Source organism: Microcaecilia unicolor, chromosome 6 (assembly GCF_901765095.1).
Source record: "Microcaecilia unicolor chromosome 6, aMicUni1.1, whole genome shotgun sequence".
Lineage (NCBI taxonomy): Eukaryota > Metazoa > Chordata > Amphibia > Gymnophiona > Siphonopidae > Microcaecilia > Microcaecilia unicolor.
Window position 1 is genome coordinate 340,850,746 of NC_044036.1, and position 21,155 is coordinate 340,871,900.

The following is a 21,155-nucleotide window of genomic DNA, read 5'->3' on the forward strand; positions in this document are numbered from 1 at the left end:
CTCAGGTACAAACTTAGATTGTCAGCCCTCCTGGGACAGAGAAATATCCAGAGTACCTGAATGTAACTCACCTTGAGCTACTACTGAAAAAGGTGTGAGCAAAATCCAAATAAATAAATAACTCACTCATTAATCTAAGCATAAATTAGGATAAGCTGTTCTTGATAGTATGGCTTGGCTTTTGATTTTAGAGCTTTCATTTGGTATTAGGGCAGGAGACTGCCCTCACAAATATTGCTTCACCAGCAAGCATGTACAGCCATCTTAGGGCAACTGCTTCGCACCCTTAGGTCACGTGCCATGATTTGTGGATGAGTTGGCCCAAAACCAAGAGGGGGGGGGGGGGGGGGGGGAGAGGTGCTGCAGCTGGCTGCCTGGCATTTTCAGAGATCTCATGTTTTAACTAGTGCCTGTTTTAAACTGCTTTGATAGGTTTTCTTTGAAAGGGAGCCTAGCCCATTTTTGTAATGAATAAATAAATCCTTTTTTAAAAATGGACTGGAGAAATGTTAACATCTCTTTGTTTACTCCAAATTTCAATTCTGCAGGGATTAGCAGGCACTGCTCTCTTTACAAATAAAGCAACTGCAGCCATCCTTCCATTAGACTGATGGCTCTGGTGAGTATATTAGAAAGTGGAACAGAAATCATGCACCCGCTCACCCCACAAAGGGGCTCAGTCCTGGCATTAGGGGCACAGGTTGTTGTCAGAGGCACAGTCCAGGTTGTTGTCAGAGGCACAGTCTTTGCATCATGGGCACAGGTTGTTGTCAGAGGCACAGTCCTGGCATCATGGGCACAGGTTGTTGTCAGAGGCACAGTCCAGGTTGTTGTCAGAGGCAAAGTCTTGGCATTAGGGGCACAGGTTGTTGTCAGAGGCAAAGTCCTGGCATTAGGGGCACAGGTTGTTGTCAGAGGCAAAGTCCAGGTTGTTGTCCGAGGCACAGTCTTGGCATTAGGGGCACAGGTTGTTGTCAGAGGCATAGTCCTGGCATTAGGGGCACAGGTTGTTGTCAGAGGCACAGTCCAGGTTGTTGTCAGAGGCACAGTCTTGGCATTAGGGGCACAGGTTGTTGTCAGAGGCAAAGTCCTGGCATTAGGGGCACAGGTTGTTGTCAGAGGCACAATCCTGGCATTAGGGGCACAGGTTGTTGTCCGAGGCACAGTCCTGGCATTAGGGGCACAGGTTGTTGTCAGAGGCACAGTCCAGGTTGTTGTCAGAGGCACAATCTTGGCATTAGGGGCACAGGTTGTTGTCAGATGCACAGTCCAGGTTGTTGTCAGAGGCACAGTCCTGGCATTAGGGGCACAGGTTGTTGTCCGAGGCACAGTCTTGGCATTAGGGGCGCAGGTTGTTGTCAGAGGCACAGTCCAGGTTGTTGTCAGAGGCACAGTCCTGGCATTAGGGGCACAGGTTGTTGTCAGAGGCACAGTCTTGGCATTAGGGGCGCAGGTTGTTGTCAGAGGCACAGTCCAGGTTGTTGTCAGAGGCACAGTCCTGGCATTAGGGGCACAGGTTGTTGTCAGAGGCAAAGTCCTGGCATTAGGGGCACAGGTTGTTGTCTGAGGCACAGTCTTGGCATTAGGGGCACAGGTTGTTGTCAGTGGCACAGTCTTGGCATCATGGGCACAGGTTGTTGTCCGAGGCACAGTCTTGGCATTAGGGGCACAGGTTGTTGTCAGAGGCACAGTCCAGGTTGTTATCAGAGGCACAGTCTTGGCATTAGGGGCACAGGTTGTTGTCAGAGGCAAAGTCCTGGCATTAGGGGCACAGGTTGTTCTCAGAGGCACAGTCCAGGTTGTTTTCCGAGGCACAGTCCAGGTTGTTGTCCGAGGCACAGTCCTGCCATTCACAGGGCACAGTCGTGCTGGTATCGGGGTTCTGCTCTCAGTGCTGCATTCACAAAGTACCTCTCCCGGGCTGCACCAACAGCAGATCGCGAGCGCCCCCTCTGCAGTGACGTCATGTCACCGCCTGCGTCACCCGCTGGGACTCGGGGAGCGAGTGTGACGTCACGGGCCCCGGAGGGAGCTGCGGGCACGCGCTGCGCTGGCTGATGCGCCTGGAGCGAGACTGAGGATGCCGGCTCTGAGCCCCTTCCACCCGGGCAGCCTGCGGGGGTGAAGCTCCGGCCGGCCATGGCGCTGCTCGGCCCGCTCCCGGCCTTTCTCATGTCCTCTTCGCTTCTCAAGCCCGGCTTTGCTTTCAGCTCCCACTTCGAGCCCGGTAAGTGGCCGGGGGCCCTGCGCTGCCGCCTCCCCTCCGTGCACTGCGGTTAACCCCAGCTGCAGCATTTCCTCCCTCCCTCCCTCCGTGCAGTGCATTAACCCCTGGCTGCAGCTGCAGCATTCCCTCCCCCCTCCGTGCAGTGCATTAACCCCTGGCTGCAGCTGCAGCATTCCCTCCCTCCGTGCAGTGCATTAACCCCTGGCTGCAGCTGCAGCATTTCCTCCCCCCTCTCTCCCTCCCTCCGTGCAGTGCATTAACCCCTGGCTGCAGCTGCAGCATTTCCTCCCTCCCTCCCCGTGCAGTGCATTAACCCCTGGCTGCAGCTGCAGCATCTCCTTGGCAGTGATCCTGTCCGTACAGATGAGGCCGTGAGCGCTAAGGATTGGGCTCATCCCGGGGGAGCCTGCATGGCCAGCTCGGGCTCGGAGGTAACGATGAGGGACCGATCGAGGGAGGGGGAGATGCTGCATTTGCTCGGTTTGCAAGCGCTGGAAGATGCTCGGGTGCCCTTTCAGCAGTGATGCCCTTCCTAGGTGGCAGCTTTGAATGTTGGTGTAGGGGAAGCTCGGGGCTGTTGGCAGACAAAGGCAGAGAAGCGGTATAGAGGAGGGCCTGAAGAAAGCCAGGGAGCAGGGGCAGATGGAGGCAATTCATGGATGCTCCATTTAGGGTGACCCCCGGCTGCTTGTTTACCAGCTCGGGAGGAATGTGGTTGCTCTGATTTTTGCTTGATCGGGGAGGAAAGGATGGATTAATTCCACTTGGCATTTGCTTGTCCAACTTGCTGCATTTGTAAGTGTAATTTTGAAGTGATTTACGATTTCAAGCCTTGATGTATAGATGAGTAATTTTCTATTTTCGCATTACAGCGCATGTTTACAGGCAGGCTAGAGGCTGATGGGCTTTTGCAATTTTTTAAGTACACTGTGTAACAGATACTGTACAGAATGTATCTTGAGGGACAACTTAGTGTTAAACAGTGTTTGATAGGAAGGGTTTTGCTTCTTGGAGAAATGATCCAGTGACCCCAAACTCTCCCTGCACTGGTCACTCTCTGCCGATCTGTTCCATTTGTACCCCACATTTTCCCACCTATTTGCAGGCTCAATGTGGCTTACATTTAAGAGTATTAGGCTGTTAAGTAATTTATTTTAAACCTCTTTATTTTCATAACTCTTTGCTTCACCTGCATGGTCCTTCAATATTAGTTAGAGGAGGAGGTGAACTTTTATGAAATTAGGAATAATAAACCGGATGCCTTGTTATTGGACTGAGACAATGAATGCAATCAGGGCTGCAGTTCAAGCATAAATGACAATGTTATTAAAACTATGTAAGCCACATTGAGCCTGCAAATAGGTGGGAAAATGTGGGATACAAATGCAATAAATAAAAAAAAATATTCCATATGGAAAAAAGTAGGCGCCTGCTTTCTTTGTAAAACACTATAGAAGTGGCAGAATCATGTTACATTAAGGAGGGGAGCAAACTACTGACCCTCCCTTTCTCCCTCGAGCATACTTATAATAGGAAGACAATATAGATATAGAAATAACTGAGATTACAAAAATTGGTTGGTTTATTGCTGTGTTTATTGCTGCAAATTGTATAAACCGAGCTAGTAAACAAGTGAACTTTACTTATTTACAACCAAGAACCTGACCACCCCATTCACAGCAAGGTGTCCCAGTGCGATATTTTTATGGACCTCCAGGCCTGTATTGAGCTGGGGCCCTGCCCAGAAGGATCTCCTTCTAGATAGGCTCCAGCTTGAGTACCCATCCCCCAAAACTGCAACAAATCAAAAACCCCAACCTACCCATCCTGACATAAGAGGGGGCTGGAAGGGCGGGAAAGTAAGCCACCTTCAAGGAGCAGGAAGGACCCTGGTCCTCGGATGGGGCTGACTTTTTATTCAAACCCAACTCCCTCCTGATCCCTAGAGAAATACCCCATTTGGAGGGAAATCACCCTCCTCCCCGGGGCTAATTTTTTAATGATACAGCCCAATCTGGGCTAGCCTCTGCCCTCGCTTGGGGTCTAACAAGCGAGGGCTAACCTTACCATCACTTCCTCTCCTCTCCCCCTCCCCCGCAGCAAGTCCCAGCCAGAGCCCACCTTATCAACCCTGAAAAGAGGGGTTAGCTCAGGACAAGCCATTTGCCCCAAAGCACTTATGACGCAATCAAGTACAGCAGCCCTATTGCTGGTTTACAAGTGTACTTCTAGATCAGGGGTGTCCAAACTCAGTCCTCGAGAGCCACAACTCAGTTGGCTTTTAAGTATTTCCTCAATGAATATGCATGACATCTGTTTGCCTGCACTGCCTCTATTGTATGCAAATAGAGGTTATGCATAGTAGCATAGTAGATGATGGCAGAAAAAGACCTGCACGGTCCATCCAGTCTGCCCAACAAGATAAACTCATAGGTGCTACTTTATATGTATACCTGACCTTGATTTATCCTTGCCATTTTCAGGGCATAGACTGTAGAAGTCCGCCCAGTAGTTGCCCCGCCTCCCAACCACCGGTGCTGCCATCTAATCTCTGCTAAGCTTCCGAAGATCCATTCCTTCTGAACAGGATTCCTTTATGTTTATCCCACGCATTTTTGAATTCCGTTACCGTTTTCATCTCCACCACCTCCCGCGGGAAGGCATTCCACGTATCCACCACCCTCTCTGTGAAAAAATACGTCCTGACATTTTTCTTGAGTCTGCCCCCCCTTCAATCTCATTTCATGCCCTCTAGTTCTACCGCCTTCCCATCTCCGGAAAAGGTTCGTTTGCGGATTAATACCTTTCAAATATTTGAACGTCTGTATCATATCACCCCCTGTATTCATTGTGGAAATCCTGCAGAGCCGACTGGGCGAGGTCTGGGGACGGACACATGTAAATTACAGAATAGTATAATCATACAGTACGATCATACATGCAGATTTGTACACTCTGGCCATGCTCCATCCAAACTCCACAAGCATGCAAAGAATATGCCATCATTACATTAGTCAGTATTCTGTAAGAAGCCATTTACCTGAGTTCCTGCTATCACAACTAGGTGTTTCTTTATAGAATTATCACCCCCCCCCCTCCCAATATCTCCATTTGTTGCATATCTATTTAATTAGTGCAATATAAAGGTCTCACCTAGGCTTGTGAACCAATTCCACACATCCAAGTGGATTATTATTATTATTATTATTATTATTTATTGCATTTGTATCCCACATTATCCCACCTCTTTGCAGGCTCAATGTGGCTTACAATACATCATGGGTGCTGGAAATAGAAGTGAATATACATTAGGTTTACAGAAGGTTTGTGTTACATGGTGGTGAATTATATAATGGTGTTAACGCAAAAGACATTATAAGACAGTACTAGATTATCAAGAGAATGCAAATTATTTGCTCAGGGAAACAAATCTGAAACAATTTGTTGTCTTAAGTAAGAGCGGGAGCAAATGTCAAGCTCAGAGTTTTACCCAAAATGATCTTGGATAAGTCATGCAAACACAAGGGAGTTTCAACAATCAGAGGATACAGAAAGGTACTAACATGCACAAAACGCCTCACAAGGCTGAGGTGGCTGTTGAAGTCGATGTTTAAGACAGTGTGAGAAGTACACAGCCCGTGAGCTGCTGGATCATATAATAGGTTAATACATACCTTTTTTAAACACAACCAAGTAAATACACGTGTACAAAATAAGTACATGGTCTTAATATCCAAACCAAAAGAAATAACAAGCAGAAGAAAATAGGAGAAACAGAGAAACGTGATGGCAGATAAGAGCCAAAATGGCCCATCCAGTCTGCCCGTCCACAGCAACCACTATCTCCTCCTTTCCCTAAGAGATCCCACATGCCTGTCCCAGGGTCTCTTAAATTCTGACACAGTCCTAGTCTCCAGCACCTCTACCGAGAGGCCATTCCGTGCATCCACCACCCTTTGCATAAGTACATAAGTATTGCCATTCTGGGACAGACCAAAGGTCCATCGAGCCCAGCATCCTGTTTCCAACAGTGGCCAATCCAGGTCACAAATACCTGGCAAGATCCCAAAAATGTACAAAACATTCTATACTGCTTATCCCAGAAATAGTGGATTTTCCCCAGTCCATTTAATAACGGTCTATGGACTTTTCCTTTAGGAAGCCATCCAAACCTTTTTTAAACTCTGCTAAGCTATTCGCCTTTACCACATTCTGTGGCAACGAATTCCAGAGTTTAATTACACGTTGAGTGAAGAAACATTTTCTCCGATTCGTTTTAAATTTACTACATTGTAGCTTCATCGCATGCCTAGTCCTAGTATTTTTGGAAAGCGTGAACAGACGCTTCACATCTACCCGTTCCACTCCACTCATTTTTTATAGACCTCTTCATATCTCCCCTCAGCCGCCTTTTCTCCAAGCTGTAGAGCCCTAGCCACTTTAGCCTTTCCTCATAGGGAAGTCATCCCATCCCCCTCCCTGCCCATCTTCAAATCTTTACTCAAAGCCCACCTCTTCGATGTCGCCTTTGGCACATAACCATTACACCTCCATTGAGGAAATCTAGACTACCCCAACTTGACATTTCGTCCTTTAGATTGTAAGCTCCTTTGAGCAGGGACTGTCCTTCTTTGTTAAACTGTACAGCGCTGCGTAACCCTAGTGGCGCTCTAGAATTGTTAAGTAGTAGTAGTAGTTATCATTTTCGTCGCCCTTCTCTGCACCTTTTCTAATTCCACTATATCTTTTTTGAGATGCAGCGACCAGAATTGAACACAATATTCGAGGTGCGGTCGCACCATGGAGCGATACAAAGGCATTATAACATCCTCATTTTTGTTTTCCATTCCTTTCCTAATAATACCTAACATTCTATTTGTTTTCTTAGCCGCAGCAGCACACTGAGCAGAAGGTTTCAACGTATCATCAACGACGACACCTAGATCCCTTTCTTGGTCCGTGACTCCTAACGTGGAACCTTGCATGACATAGCTATAATTCGGGTTTGTCTTTCCCACATGCATCACTTTGCACCTGCTCACATTAAATGTCATCTGCCATTTAGACACCCAGTCTCCCAGTCTCCCAGTCTCGTAAGGTCCGCTTGTAATTTTTCACAATCCTCCCGCGATTTAACGACTTTGAATAACTTTGTGTCATCAGCAAATTTAATTACCTCACTAGTTACTCCCATCTCTAGGTCATTTATAAATATGTTAAAAAGCAGCGGTCTCAGCACAGACCCCTGGAGGAACCCCACTATCTACCCTTTTCCATTGAGAATACTGACCATTTAACCCTACTCTCTGTTTTCTATCTTTTAACCAGTTTTTAATCCACAATAGAACACTACCTCCTATCCCATGACTCTCCAATTTTGTCTGGAGACTTTCATGAGGTACTTTGGCAAACACCTTCTGAAAATCCAGATACACAATATCAACCGGCTCCCCCTTTATCCACGTTTGTTCACCCCTTCAAAGAAATGTAATAGATTGGTGAGGCAAGATTTCCCTTCACTAAATCCATGTTGACTTTGTCTCATTAATCCATGCTTTTGAATATGCTCTGTAATTTTGTTCTTAATAATAGTCTCTACCATTTTGCCCGGCACCGACGTCAGACTCACCGGTCTATAATTTCCTGGATCTCCTCTGGAACCTTTTTTTAAAATCGGCGTTACATTGGCCACCCTCCAATCTTCTGGTACCATGCTCGATTTTAAGGATAAATTACATATTTCTAACAATAGCATCCAGTCCAGGAGATTTGCTACTCTTCAGTTTGTAGAACTGCCCCATTACATCCTCCAGGTTTACAGAGAATTCATTGTTTCTACGACTCATCAGCTTCGAATACCATTTCCAGCACCGGTATCCCACCCAAATTTTCCTCAGTGAAGACCGAAGCAAAGAATCCCCTTTTACTCCTCGGTCATCTAGTGGACCAACTGATTCTTTTGCCGGCTTCCTGCTTTTAATATACCTTTTTTTATATATTTTTTATTTGTACCCCGTGCTTTCCCACTCATGGGCTTAGGTACTTATTTGTACCTGGGGCAATGGAGGATTAAGTGACTTGCCCAGAGTCACAAGGAGCTGCCTGTGCCTGCAGTGGGAATTGAACCCAGTTCCCCAGGACCAAAGTCCACCACTCTAACCACTAGGCCACTCCTCCACTCCACTCCTCCTTTGGCTCAGGGAATGTACAGTCTTAGCATATACTGATTCTTATAAATTACCTTCTGAGCAAAGGAGAGCTTTCTTGTTCTAACTTTTAGTTTTTCAAGAGGCCAGGCTACATTTCCAAAAGTGTATGAGAGTATAAAATTGACAACAGATTAACGGCTTGTATTTTTTTCAATATTGATTTTGACGTCCTGTGATATTCTTTGTTAATCTTTTCTCTCAGTGATTTGTGCCGGATTATGGCTCCTTCCTCTACTTCTAGGTATTTATAAGCACTTTCCTGTTCAAGTTCCTTCATGCCACAGCCATCAATCAGTCAGAGATATGTTTTTTCATACTTGCTCACTTTTCCTCTAAGGAAGCTTGCCTTAGGAAATTTATCCAGGTCAAAATCAGTGGCGTACCAAGGGGGGGGGGCGATGGGGGCAGTCCGCCCCGTGTGCACGACGCTGGGGGGAGCCGCGCACCTGTTGGCCGAGTCCGCTCGTTCCCTCCCTGCTGCTCCCTCTGTGCAGAACAGGTTACTTCCTGTTCCGGGACAGAGGGAGCAGCAAAGAACGAGCGGACACGGAGCCGACAGGCGCGCGGCACCCCCCCCCCCCCAGCAGGTAAAAATGCACCCGGGGGGTCGCACTGCACCCGGGGGGGGGGGGGTGTAATTTCGCCGGGGGGGGGGGGGGGGGGCGCTACACCCGGGGGGGCACATCGGCAATCCACCCCGGGTGTCAGCCAGCCTAGGAACGCCACTGGTCAAAATTCTGATATGATCTAAGAAGCTTTTCACTACACAGAGTCATTCTGCTAATTAGTGGTCACTAGGGCCTGTGTTTACTAAGGTGCAGTATAGTCGCGTTAGCGTTTTTAGCGCGCGTAAGTGGTGGACACGTGTTAAATGCTAATGCGCCCATACAAATGTATAGGCATTTTAGTATTTAACGTGCCTTAACTTTAAAGGCTCGTTAAAAATGCTAACACGCCTTAATAAACATACCCCTAGATCTATAGAGTTTCAAGTCATCTACAAACAGTTGGTATGATGTTACCTCTGGATTGTTACCATCTCTAGGAATAAAATTAAATACGCAACACAAGAAATTAATACGAATACTCAATGGATTAAGTGACATACAAAACAAGAGTGGTGACAGGGAGTCTCCCTGAAATATCCCTTGCTAGGTTTTCTGTTCAGTATCATAAACTGTCTATCTTCATACTCAGATGGAACGTGGTTTGCCAGATTTTCATGGTGAGCTTGATGTACTCAATCAATACAGGGATTTTTTTTTTATATTTCAAGACACTTTGTTATCCAGGAATGTGGGTTGTTAACAATTATTATTTACTAGTAAAAAAGGCCCGTTTCCGAAACCAATGAAGCGGGTGCTAGCATGTGGTTTTTTTTTTTGTGTGTGTGTATGAGTCACGGAGTTATTTTGTGTGTGTGAGTGTGAGTGTGAGTGTGAGGGTGCGGTGTGTGTGCAGGTTGTTGATGTGTGTCTTTTTTTGTTTTATTTTGTTTTTTGCTTGGGGGTTGGGGGATGTGCTGTGCTGTGCTGGCAAAGTGGGTTGGATTGGTGTGTGGCTTTGAGGGTGTGTTTCTGTTGTATTGTGTGTGTGTGGTTTTGTCTGTCAAGGAGGTTTGTGGAGGGGGGTCTTTCTGTTGGTGAAATGTAAATGTGGTTGTAGGGGGGTCAGCCTTTGTTGAGTGTTGTGTTTTTTTTTTCCATGGTTTTTTTTTGTGTTGTGCTGAGACAGCAGTGTTGTTTTAGATGGGTGGAAGGTAGAGGAGCCCGTTCTTTGTCTGTCGGTATTTTTTGGCCGTTTCAGGGCTGCTGTAGGGGAATGCTGGAAGAGAAATGTGCTGTTGGAAGCAGCGCCATCTTTTTCCATTGGGCTGGGGTTCTGGGCATCCTGGAGGTGGCTGACGGCTTGCCTGGACGGGGATGGTTCTTTTAAGTTTGCGGAAGGGAGAAGAGCACGGTCTCGGGCTGTCGGGGGGTGATCCGGTATGTTTGGTCCATTTCAGGCCGGCTGCAGGGGAATGCTGGAACATTTATGCGCTGCAGGAATCAGCGCCGTCTTTTTCCGGGTGCGTCGGTGTGCGGTTGTTTCGTTAGTTTGGCAGCCAATTTGCAGGCTCAATGTGGCTTACATAGTTTTGTAACATTGTCATTTCAGGATAACATATATATTTAGTTTTGTGCAGAGATTAAGTAAGGGAAGAAAGAAGAAGGGAGGGATTGATTAGGGTGAGTATCGAAGTGGGCTTTCTTATCTGATTGGGTTGGTGAGGTGGATTAGTGTGGCTAAAGGTTCTCATTGTAGGCCTTGTTGAACAGATATGTCCTTCAGAGATTTGCGGAAGATAGTAAAACCATGCTATACTAAGATTTCTATTCATTTTAGCGCTGGTCATGATGGATGTGTTTAATTATTATTATTATTATTTGTTACATTTGTATCCCACATTTTCCCACCTTTTGCAGGCTCAATGTGGCTTACATATAACTGTTAATGGCGTTAGCCGATTACGGTCTGAACAAATACATGGTATGAATGAATACAAAGTGATATTGTGGTAGAATGAGGTACATGTAAGGTGGGTACAGTTGGGGGGAACTTAGAGAGGAAAAGGGGGAAGAAGAGACAAGTAATATTCGTTACGGTCTTTGGTTACATTGTGTCGCAAGTGTCCAGGTATTTTTATGTCGGGTCATTGGGGTGTACTCTTCTGAACAGGTCTGTCTTTAGTGCTTTCCGAAAATTTAGGCGGTCGAGCGTAGTTTTTACTGCTTTTGGCAATGCGTTCCATAGTTGTGCGCTTAGGTAGGAAAAGCTGATTGCATAGGTGGATTTGTATTTGAGTCCTTTGCTGCTTGGGTAGTGGAGGTTTAGATATGATCGTGCAGATTTTGTGGAGTTTCTGGTTGGCAGGTCGATGAGGTCTGTCAAGTATTCCGGTGCCTCGCCGTAAATAATTTTGTGAACAGTCGTGCAGATTTTGAAAGTGATACGTTGGTGGCCAGCGCAATTTTTCTCTGAGTGGTTTGGCGCTGTCAACACGTGTTTTTCCAAATATAAGCCTGGCTGCAGTGTTTTGGGCGGTCTGAAGCTTCTCTGTGATTTGATCCTTGCATCCCGCATAGATTCCATTACAGTAATCTGCGTGGCTTAGTACCGTGGACCGTACCAGGTTACGAAATATTTCCCTCGGCCTTTGATTCCATTTCTTCTCCTTTTACTGTCCTTCTGCTGTGTTGATGTTGAGTCAATGTGATTATATATTCTATCCCCATCTCTCTCTGTGACTAACTTGTAGCTTCATAAGTAAACAAGTTATGGGTCTGTATAAAGTTTGCTACCTTTGGAATGATTTATGTTTTTTAAGTGCTGACCGTGTAAATTTTTGCTGCATTGTAGTAATTTCTGGCTGCTGAACGTTTGTTTCTGTTTCTTAAATCCTGGATGTGTAAAGTTACAGTTGCCTTATCTACCTGTGGGTCATTGTGCTCTTATAACTGTCTTATTGATTGATTGATTTATTTATTGGGATTTATTAACTGCCTTTGTGAAGAGATTCACCTAAGGGACTGTGCAGCAGGTACAGTTTAACATAAATTTACAATTTGTTAACAGCATAAATGACCAAATATTAACATTAAGTACAATAAATGAGGTAAACATGGAAATGGCAAATTTAAACCTAATAATAGAACTAATATGGAACAGTATCATAAATATACACATTTAACAGCACTGCAGAACAATCGTATAACAGAAATATGGAGAATGCCTGTACAATACAAACATACCATAATAGACAGCACAGAAGAACATTCAAATCAGGGGCGTAGCTACGGGTGGGCCTGGATGGGCCCAGGCCCACCCAGTTTCGTCTCAGGCTCATCCTCACCTTCTCCCACCCCCGCCGTAGCGCTGCCTCCTCTCCTGCACTTCGCGGTCTCTGTCTCCCACCCTCACGGCAGCGCTTTCAATTTGCTATCAGCGCTGCCTGCCTGACAGCTGACAGACGCGGCGCGACGTCCTCCTGCTCCGGGGCCTTCCCTCTGCCGCGTTGATTCAACTTCCTGTTTACGCAGGGTGGATTGCACGCGGCAGAGGGAAGGTCCCGGAGCAGGACGTCGTCGCGCCGCATCTGTCAGCTGTCAGGCAGGCAGCGCCGATAGAGCGCTGCCGCGGGGGTGGGAGACGGAGACCATGAAGTGCAGGAGAGGAGGCAGCACCACGGTGGGAGAAGGTGAGTGGAGGCAGCGCCGATAAGTTTAAATGTGCTGCACGCTGCGTGTGTGTGGGGGGGGTGGGGTTGTAGTGCCCACCCATCCAACCCGCTGGCCCACCCAAAAATTGTCTTCTGGCTACGCCACTGATTCAAATAACAGAGATATGATACGATGTCTGCATAATACCAATGAAACACCTAATAAAGTACACATTAGAACATTTGAATAACATAGGTATGATGTTAATGCTTTTCTATTATAACGGAGATCAACGCAGACCACTGGACCCTGAGGCAGGTGACGAAACGCTGGCCACCATTGGTCGTGGTCAGAAAATAGCGTTGAGGGAGATCCGCTGTAAGAAGGACACGATTCGAGCTAAGTTGCCTCTAAATTCAACAGTTTTGTGAATAGTGTGTGTGGTTTTGTTGAAATTATACAAGAAACCTATATTTAAAATTTAAACCATAAATTCAGAGGTTTTTGGGCCGATGATGAAGCAGCCCGGCCCCCGTGAGCTAAAGAAATATAGCCAGGGGCTTCTTGAGGCCTTTCCTCTAATCATACATGAGATTTTTGATTTGTACGTCAATTGAGTGACTATTGAGGTCTCCTAATTGTTCTAGATGTTGGTTTGAACGAAAGGAGAGTACCTTCATATGTTGAATGCTTTTCTACAATACAGCAAGATGGGTAATATAGAGTCGACTGGGATAAACAGATGGGTGGCTAAACTCAAGGCAAGTTCTTTGTACCGTTAAACAAGATATGAGGACCTGCTGAAGGTACAGGGTGTTCAGCAAGCTTGTCCAGGTGCGGAGTGAGTGTATAATCAGTCACCACATGTATTCAAGGCTTGGGAGAAGAGCCAGGCTTTCACCTGCTTCGAGTTATACGTAGACACTCTGGGAGTAAATTCCAGAGCATGGGGTCTACTCCCGAGAAGGCTCACTGGTGGCTATCACACTGTACACTTTCTTTTGATAAGGGTTTTAGTCTGACTGCACCAATTACTCTTTTAAACTTACCTATAGAGATTAATTTTAGCTTATAAGAACATAAACGTTGCCATACTGGGAGAGACCGAAGGTTCATCAAACCCAGTATCCCATTTCCAACAGTGGCCAATCCAGATCACAAGTACCTGGCAAGATCCCAGAACAGTAAGATTTGGCCCACCTTTTTGATGCTCCTGTCCCGCCTTCCGTACCCTTCCGAAACGCCCCCTTTAACTTTGGCCGGCCCTGCGACGGAAAGCAGTTGGAGCCGGCCATAATCGGCTTTCGATTATACCGATTTGGCCGGGTTTAGGAGATGGCCGGCCATCTCCCGATTTGTGTCGGAAGATGGCCGGCCATCTCCTTCGAAAATAAGCAGGATAGTAACATAGTAGATGATGACAGAAAAAGACCTGCACAGTCCATCCAGTCTGACACAGTAACACAGTAAATGACGGCAAATAAAGACCTGAATGGTCCATCCAGTCTGCCCAACAAGATAAACTCATTTTACTTGTATGTGATACTTTATACCCGAGTTTGATTTGTCCTTTAAATTCTCAGGGCACAGACCGTAGAAGTCTGCCCAGTACTGTTCCTGTACTAAATGTTCTGAAGATTCTGGAATCCTAAAGAGTTACAAGATTCTGGAATTCCAGTTAGTAGCAACATTCCATATAGAACCCCAAACAAGATAAACTCATATGTGCTACTTTTTGTGTATACCTTACCTTGATTTGTATCTGCCATTTTTAGGGCACAGACCGTAGAAGTCTGCCCAGCACTAGCCCCGCCTCCCACCATCGGCTCTGCCACCCAATCTCTGCTAAGCTTCTGATATCCATTCCTTCTGAACAGGATTCTTTTATGTTTATCCCATGCCTGTTTGAATTCCGCTACCGTTTTCATCTCCACCACCACCCGCGGGAGGGCATTCCAAGTATCCACCACTCTCTCCGTGAAAAAATACTTCCTAACATTTTTCTTGAGTCTGCCCCCCTTCAATCTCATTTCATGCCCTCTAGTTCTACCGCCTTCCCATCTCCAGAAAAGGTTCATTTGCGGATTAATACCTTTCAAATATTTGAACGTCTGTATCATATCACCCCAGTTTCCAGAGTTTAATTACCTATTGAGTGAAAAAATAAGTGTAGCTTAAAGGAAAAGATTTGGTCTGTCCTTATTAAAGACAGGGCTCAATTACTTGACAGGGGCTCCTCTGTGAAAGTCAAGCATATAACATGATCTGTTTGTGATCATCTGTTTTGCTATTATCCCACTCCACCCTACCCCCTCACTCACCCACCCCCCTAGCTTGCATTTCCTATATAGTTCTCCCATTACATGGGCAGCCCCACTTTCAAACGGACGTAAGAGTCAGAATTGAGACATCCAGGTCGGGACATCTAAAGTTTCACTAGAATTTCAGAACAGAATCTGCAACTCAGAACCTGTTCTAAAATAAAGGAGAAATAGACATTTATGCTCTGGGTACCCTGCAGCGTAAACATCCAGTTTGTATCGTTTGTGTCTTAGTTTATATCATTTTTTGTTACTATTAGGTTATATATACGCACTTGCTTTGTGACGTGCATATCCTGCCTTTGTAAAACGGGAACTTGTACCGGTTTATGCAGATCTCAAATGCGAATAGTAACATAGTAACATAGTAGATGACGGCAGAAAAAGACCTACACGGTCCATCCAGTCTGCCCAACAAGATAACTCATATTTGCTGCTTTTTGTGTATACCCTACTTTGATTTGTACCTGTGCTCTTCAGGGCACAGACCATATAAGTCTGCCCAGCACTATCCCCGCCTCCCAACCACCAGCCCCACCTCCCAATCACCGGCTCTGGCACAGGCACAGACCGTATAAGTCTGCCCAGCACTATCCTCACCTCCCCACCACCCTGCCTCCCAACCACTGGCTGTGGCACAGACCGTACAAGTCTGTCCAGCACTATCCCCGCCTCCCAACCACCAGTCCCGCTTCCCACCACCGGCTCTGGCACAGACCGTATAAGTCTGCCCAGCCCTATCCCCGCCTCCCAACCACCAGCCCTGCCTCCCAACCACCGGCTGTGGCACAGACCGTACAAGTCTGTCCAGCACTATCCCCGCCTCCCAACCACCAGTCCCGCTTCCCACCACCGGCTCTGGCACAGACCGTATAAGTCTGCCCAGCCCTATCCCCGCCTCCCAACCACCAGCCCTGCCTCCCAACCACCGGCTCTGGCACAGACCGTACAAGTCTGTCCAGCACTATCCCCACCTCCCAACCACCAGTCCCGCTTCCCACCACCGGCTCTGGCACAGACCGTATAAGTCTGCCCAGCACTATCCCCGCCTCCCAACCACCAGCCCCGCCTCCCGATCTTGACTAAGTTCCTGAGGATCCATTCCTTTGGCACAGGATTCCTTAATTTAAAACTGGAACAGGATTTGGGGTGGACCAGAGTGGGGCTTTAAGTAATGCATTCAGCAGTAAAATAGCCAACTTATGCGTTTTGGTTTGCTGAAAATCCGAATGATTTATCCATTTATTATTTTTTAAAATTTTATTTGTGAATAACTCTTTTACAATTACCTGCATAGTTACTATTCTTCAATCAAGTGACAATCAGGTATTATCATAGTTCAGCTGTTTCTAATTCATGCCAACCACCCACTTTGTCGTACGTTGTATTAAAAGTAGTATATTAAATGCTTAATAAACTACCATTAATCATTTCTATAGTGCTACTGGGCATATGCAGTGCTGTACACATTATATTCAGGTACTCTCTCTGTCCCTGGAGGGCTCATAATCTATGTTTTTGTACCTGGGGCAATGAAGGGTTAAGTGACTTGCCCCAGGTCACAAGGGCCGCAGTGGGAATTGAACCCAGGTCACCAGGATTAAAGCCTGCTGTACTAACCATTAAGTTACTCCTCCACATGAGGAGACTTCCACTATGCTCTCAGACTGAGCGGCTGTGTGTGGTTGGGTCTCCCGCTCCCCCCCCCCCCCCCCCCCCCCCGCAATGACTGGGTGTTTATTATCTGGTGAATCGTGACCTCTTCACTAGAAATCGGGGCGCATGACTCTTGGAAGGGACAGGCAACTTCGGGCGGTGTGCTTGCTGATTGCCAGCGATGCATTCCAAAACACCTCGGCCCCAGCGAGAGGGTGGACGGATCGCCACTTCCGAGATGGCGTCTCCCCCTAAGGAGGTGATGGCCCCGCTCTCTGGTCTTCTTGCACAGAAGATTTTTGCGCTTGTGGCATCGACATTGGAGGAGAAATTAAACTCCTACTCCAAGCGCATAGGGGAGATAGAGGCTCAGCTAGGAGGACCACATGGCAACAATGGAGGGGCAGTTGGTGTATTAAGATCAGAGAACTCTTGACGTTTTGAGAAAGTGGAGGATCGGGAGAACTGGGCACGCCAAAACAATGTGCGCTTGACGGGCCTCCCAGAAGAGGTTGGTGAGTCTGAGTTGTACCAGCTGTTTGACTCCTTGCTTCTAGAACAGCTGTTAATTCAGAATCCACGTGCTGCCGTACTTTGTAAGAGGGCCCATCTCGTAGGCCTGACAAGAGATCGATCACTGCGGCCCTGACCTGTGATAGCCAAGTACCTGAACTTGGTGGATAAAGAACGTATTATGAAAGCCTACCGGAAAAAAAGGCTCCCTAGAATATCAGGGCCACAAGTTGCTTCTGTTCAATGATTACTCTGCACAAGTGACGCAGTCACGTAAGAAGATGGCACCAGTCTATGCAGAGCTTCATGATCGACACATGGTTTTCTAGTTTCTTTATCCTGTGAAGCTGTAGGTGCACCATGATGGGAAGGTGCTTTTCTTCACATCATTGCCTGAGGCACTGGCTTTTATTGATCGTTTGCGTCCTACATCCTGAAGATCATTATCATCTGCCTGATCTAGAGTCATTCTTTTTGAATGATGAGACTTTGCTCTGAGGGGGCAGTACATTTCCTTGCCATATATCTATGGAACCCACCTTGGACTAGTGGTTCACTAAGGGGAGGGGAGGGGGGGGGCGGGGTATTGTCTTGCTGTTTGTTCCAGGTTTATCTTTGTTCTGGTACGGGAGGTACTCGTCTAGATGATAGTACTGTACTGTTGGTTGTGGGTGGGGGAGCCCAGACTCTGGCAGCTTGATTTGGCATCCGGAGTCTACTTACATTGGGGTGTGTAGGTTTACTGTATTTCAGTTGAGGGGAGTGGATAGGGGGAGGTTCTGGATTTGGGTTGGGAGGAGGTCTTTATGGAATGGGTTTGAGACAGGCCAGGATCAGGGCCAAGTAGGGATTTCAGGGTATGGTTATCGTCTTGTTTTTAGCAACGATACAAACTCTCACAATAGAGTGGCAGCGTGTTCATGATCTGACATCTCCTCCTGATCACCAATTTCAGGTGATTTGGGAGCCATTCTGACTACCTTGACTTCCTCTTCTTGCAGCAGAATCCTGAACAATTAATCCTATGCTTTGTCTTTATTTGGGTATTTGGTTCTTTTCTCCATTGTGGTCTGGCCTGTCTCTTAGGGATGGAGGGTGGGTGGTAGAGAAGTTGGCACAGTTTAAAATTTAAGTGTGATTATCGCATGTTACCTTCATGATGAGTTTTTCTTCTTGTTGATGGCTTGTTGTGTGGTTTTGCTTTGTTCTGAACCGAAACTAAACATGGCCAAGACTGAGCTTCTTATCTTTCCCCCTAAACCCACTTCCCATCTTCCCCCATTCTCTGTCTCTGTGGATAACACTCTCATCCTCCCTGTCTCCTCAGCTTGTAACCTTGGGGTCATCTTTGACTCCTCTCTCTCTCTTTCTCTGCTCATGTCCAACAGACTGCTAAAACCTGTCATTTCTTTCTCTATAATATCATCAAAATCCGTCCCTTCCTTCCTGAACAGACTACCAAAATCCTTATCCATCCTCTTACCACCTCACATTTAGACTACTGCAACTTCCTTCTCACAAATCTCCCACTAGCCATCCCTCTCCCTTTCAATCCATTCAAAATTCTGCTGCATGACTTTATCGTATGGTCTTGCCTGGCCCCTGTCTTGCGAGACATGAAAGAATCAGAAACAGCATCAATGTTATGGAACAATCTCCATATTGACATTGGTGTGGAATCATCCTTACCGAGATTTTAAATAGCCATAAAGACCTGGCTTTTCCAGAAAGCTTTCAGTAACTAGTCTATCAGACCGCTGGTTGCCCTTTCCTTTTCCCTCTCCACCTCTTCTCCTCCCTGTCTTCCCTCCCTTTGGCGGAGATGAAAACGGTAACGGAATTCAAACATGCGTGAGATAAACATAAAGGAATCCTTTTCAGAAGAAATGGATCCTCAGGAGCTTAGCCGAGGTTGGATAATAGAGCCGGTAGGGGGAGGCGGGGCTGGTGGTTGGGAGGCAGGGATAGTGCTGGGCAGACTTATACGGTCTGTGCCAGAGCCGATGGTGGGAGGCGGGGATAGTGCTGGGCAGACTTGTACGGTCTGTGCCCTGAAAAAGACAGGTACAAATCAAGGTAAGGTATACACAAAAAAGTGGCACATTTCTTGGGCAGACTGGATGGACCGTGCAGGTCTTTTTCTGCCGACATCTACTATGTTACTATGTATATGTTACCCATTATACAGTTGTGTTTTTTGCCTACTGTTATTGTCTACCTTCCTATCTTACATTGTAGTTATTTCCTGACTTTTTTAATTAGCCTATAAACCGTTAGGTCTGTGTTCAGCTATAGCGGTATAGGAAATGTTGAAATAAATAAAATAAATATTCTTCCAGTGTCGCTACACTCACATTAGCCCTCTCCTCAAGTCACTTCATTGGCTTCCTATCCATTTCCGCATACAGTTCAAACTCCTCTTATTGACTTACAAGTGCATTCACTCTGCAGCTCCTCAGTATCTCTCCACTCTTACCTCTCCCCTAATAAAACATATGGGGACAGGCTCATGGACCTCAACATGTATATGCTGGAAGAGAGGCGAGAGAGAGAGAGAGAGAGGATATGATAGAGACGTTTAAATGCCTCAGTGGCGTTAATACACAGGAGGTGAGCCTTTTTCAAATGAAGGAAATGTCTGGAATGAGAGGGCACTGGGTGAAGTTAAGAGGAAATACACTTAGGAAGAATCTAAGAAAATACTATTTCATGGAAAGGGAAATGGGGCTTGACATGCCACCTTTGAGATTTTTGCAACTACATTCAAAGCGGTTTACATATATTCAGGTACTTATTTTGTACCAGGGGCAATGGAGGGTTAAGTGACTTGCCCAGAGTCAGAAGGAGCTGCAGTGGGAATTGAACTTAGTTCCCCAGAATCAGAGTCTGCTGCATTAACCACTAGGCTACTCCTCCACTAGCAACATTCCATGTAGAAGTCGGCCCTTGCAGATCAGCAATGCGGCCATGCAGGCTTCTGTTTCTGTGAGTCTGACGTCCTGCACGTATGTGCAGGACGTCAGACTCACAGAAACAGAAGCCTGCGCAGCCACGTTGCTGATCTGCAAGGGCAGGCTTCTACATGGAATGTTGCTAGTGGAATAGCAACATTCCATGTAGAATCTCAAATAGAGAAAGGGAAATGGGACTTGATATACCGCCTTTGAGGTTTTTGCAACTACATTCAAAGTGGTTTACATATATTCGGGTACTTAAAGGGTGGTGAAGGCGTGGAATGGCCTCCCGGTGGAGGTCATAGAGACGAAGACAGTATCGGAATTTAAGAAAGCATGGGACAGGCACGTGGGATCCCTTAGGAAAAGGAAGAGCTAGTGGTTATTGAGGAAGGGCAGACTGGATGGGTCATTTGGCCCTTATCGGCTGTCATGATTCTATATTTCTCTGTTTCTCTGTTTACACGCCTCCCTGGGAACTCCCTTCATCGGATAAATCTCTCTTATCTGTACCCTTCTCCTCCACTGCCATCCCCAGACTTCGTTCCTTTTATCTTTCTGCGTCCATATGCCTGGAATAAACTTCCTGAGCCAGTACGTCAAGCTCCATCTCTGGCCGTCTTCAAATCTAGGCTAAAACCCAACTTTTTGAGGCTGCTTTTAACTCCTAACCCTTATTCACTTGTTCAGAACCCTTATTTTATCATCCTCACTTTAATATTCCCTTATCTCTTGTTTGTCCTGTTTGTCTGTCCTAATTAGATTGTAAGCTCTGTCGAGCAGGTTTCTTCATGTTCAAGTGTACAGCGCTGCGTATGTCTAGTAGCGCTATAGAAATGATAAGTAGTAGTAGTAGTAGTTAAAGCAGTGGACATGAGAATGTGAAATAGTTTTTAGTGTTGTCAGAAACTGAATTAGATAGACAAACAGATATTAATCCTATATAATAAAAGGTACCTCCAACATTCTGAAGCCGACTGCATGGCTGAGGCATTCCTGCTCTCTGTATCCATCTCCTGAATTGACATCACGTACTTCCGGGATCGTCACAAGCAGAAGTGACCAACCACACGAGG

The 21,155-nt window shown here is 46.4% G+C and overlaps 1 protein-coding gene across 1 annotated transcript in view; it reads left to right on the plus strand.

Annotated features, from left to right (window-relative positions):
* Positions 1-2,617: 2,617 nt before the first annotated feature.
* LOC115473539 (serine/threonine-protein kinase LMTK1-like) overlaps positions 2,618-21,155 on the plus strand; it is a 133,259-nt gene continuing 114,721 nt past the window's right edge. The window contains exon 1 of the mRNA XM_030208588.1: positions 2,618-2,658. The gene's annotated coding sequence lies outside the window, so the exon portion shown is untranslated. The remainder of the gene's footprint in view (positions 2,659-21,155) is intronic.